The sequence below is a fragment of the Rhincodon typus genome, chromosome 44 (genome assembly GCF_021869965.1).
Source record: "Rhincodon typus isolate 14 chromosome 44, sRhiTyp1.1, whole genome shotgun sequence".
Lineage (NCBI taxonomy): Eukaryota > Metazoa > Chordata > Chondrichthyes > Orectolobiformes > Rhincodontidae > Rhincodon > Rhincodon typus.
The window spans coordinates 1383137-1385669 of NC_063375.1; the positions used below are offsets into that span (position 1 = coordinate 1383137).

The 2533-nt window shown below is 53.3% G+C and overlaps 1 long non-coding RNA gene across 1 annotated transcript in view; it reads right to left on the minus strand.

Moving 5' to 3' along the window:
* LOC125487724 overlaps window positions 1-2533 on the minus strand; it is a 2727-nt gene extending 194 nt beyond the window's left edge. Inside the window, exons 1-3 of the long non-coding RNA XR_007266078.1 lie at window positions 2524-2533; window positions 2371-2429; window positions 1-924 (exon numbers count right to left, since the gene is read on the minus strand). The exon at window positions 1-924 is cut by the window's left edge and continues 194 nt beyond it. This is a non-coding gene — a long non-coding RNA (uncharacterized LOC125487724). The remainder of the gene's footprint in view (window positions 925-2370; window positions 2430-2523) is intronic.

Consider the following 2533-nt stretch of genomic DNA (forward strand, 5'->3'; position numbering starts at 1 on the left):
CAGAGACAGCACGAGGTTAAATACAGAGTAAAGCTTCCTCTACACAGACCCCCAGCAAACACTCCCAGGACAGAGACAGCAGGAGGTTAAATACAGAGTAAAGCTTCCTCTACACAGTCCCCCCAGCAAACACTCCCAGGACAGCACGGGGTTGGATACAAAGTAAAACTTCCTCTACACTGTCCCCCTCAAACACTCCCAGGGACAGGGGATTAGATACAGAGTAAAGCTCCCTCTACACTGTCCCCCTCAAACACTCCCAGGACAGGGGGTTAGATACAGAGTAAAGCTCCCTCTACACTGTCCCCCCATCAAACACTCCCAGGGACAGGGGGTTAGATACAGAGTAAAGCTCCCTCTACACTGTCCCCCATCAAACACTCCCAGGACAGGGACAGCACGAGGTTAAATACAGAGTAAAGCTCCCTCTACATTGTCCTCCCATCAAACACTCCCAGGACAGGGACAGCACGAGGTTAAATACAGAGTAAAGCTCCCTCTACACTGTCCCCCCATCAAACACTCCCAGGGACAGGGGGTTAGATACAGGGTAAAGCTCCCTCTACACTGTCCCCCCATCAAACACTCCCAGGGACAGGGACAGCACGGGGTCAGATACAGAGTAAAGCTCGCTCTGCTTTTTTAAAAAACTGTTTGTAAAGCCTCTTCAACTGTTTGAAGCCGAAAGCCAGCCGTCAAGATCCCCATCGAATACTGGATATAACTCTGGGTTCCACACCCAGCGCCTGTCTGCTGCCTTGTGGCGAATCAGGGCAGCCGGTTCTGACAGAAGATGTCGTTTCGCGTTCCTGAGGGCTGCTTCTGTGTGGCAAGGGTCGGGCAGCACCAGGCTGAAGCTGCGAGGAAGGGAGAGGGGCGCAGTACGGTTCAAGTGTAGCCTGCCCTATCGCTGCAGCTCTGTCCCTGTCAGAAAATGAACAAGACCTTCAGTCAGAACCGTACAGGATGAAGACAGCCCCTCCTCTTAAGCCCAGCCGTTTGGAAGGTAAAACTGTGGCCTCTTCGAACAGTTCCCAGTGCTAGAAATGTCAGAGGTGAGCAGAGTTTCGAAGCCATTTGGGGGACTCCTCTGCCTCGGAGGGAGGGAGGGAGATCTGGTGGAGAGTTTCAAAATCACGAGTGGCTGGGGGGTGGGTGTCGAACAGACTCAACAGAAGAGGCTGCTGTTATAGGAAGGATATTATTAAACTGGAGAGGAATCGGAAACGATTTACCAGGATGTTGCCAGGAATGGAGGGCTGGGACTTTTTCTTTTCACTGGTTGAAGGCTGACCTTACAGAGGTTTTTAAAATCATAAGGAGTGTAGATAGGGTTAATGGTAGGTGTCTTTTCCCTCAGGTTGGCGGGGGGCAGGATTCAAGACTATGGGACAGATTTTTAAGGAGAAAGATTTAAGAAGGACATGAGGGCAACTCTTTATTTTTGAAAACACAGAGTGGTCCATGTGTGGGAAGAACTTCCACAAGAAGTGGTGGATGTGGGTACAGTTACAATGTTTGAATGACATTTGGATGAGTACATGAATGGGAAACGATGGGTGCGACATGGGCCAGGAGCAGGCAGGTGGGACCAGTTTTGTTTGGGATTAGGGTTGGGCCGAAGGGTCTGTTTGCGTGCTGTATGACGATGACTTGGAAACGGATAAAGAACGAGAGGGGGGAGACGTGGATTGAAAGTGATGTGCTAAAGTGGCAAGACTGTTGGTAGAAAAGCTAGTTAGAGATGGAATGTGCTGCCTGGAAATGTTGGGGAGGCATATACACACGCACACACACACTCTGTCACTCTCTCCCACACACTCTCCCGCTGTCTGTCGCCTTGAGGCACATGCTTACACTCACAGACGGCGTGTGGGGAGAGGCAGAAGACTGGCACTGGGGGATAGTACCGACAGGAGAGGCTGAAGGGCCTCATTCTGCGCCCTCACAAAGCTGGGATTCTGGCAGATAATCCCACGCCCCTTGCGGTGCCAATCAGGGAAGAATCCAGTCCTGGCGAGCTGTCTGTCTCCACACCCACCAACAGGCAGCCTGGCTCTGTTGAGGTGGATAGGTGGGGAAGAGTTGGGGGTGCAGCTGTGGGACAGGGATCATCAACGATGGTCCCTGCAGTGGAACGGCTGCGGAGATTTACGCAGGGGAGCCATTCCTCAGAGGGCACGACAAACTGCACTGGCACTGCCTTGTTGGGATGGTGGGTGTGGGGTGCATCTCCGCACTCGCCCTTACTCCTCGGGCCCAGCTGGGCTGGGGCGCCCCAGATCCATCAGGGTCCGGTCTCCGGTCTCTCGATCTCAGTGTCACCAACAACACCCCCCGCCGACCTTCCCGTCGCCAGTTTGCACTCACCGTTGCTCAGCAGTGTCTCCTTGATGCACTAGGTCTCCATCAATGATGGGAGGTCCAGCCTGGTCACAACAGAAAGCATCAACTCAGGAAGGAACACTCAGCCCCCTCCACACTCTCCCTACCTTCCATCACCTCCCCCAGTCCCCTCCCTACCTCTGTCACC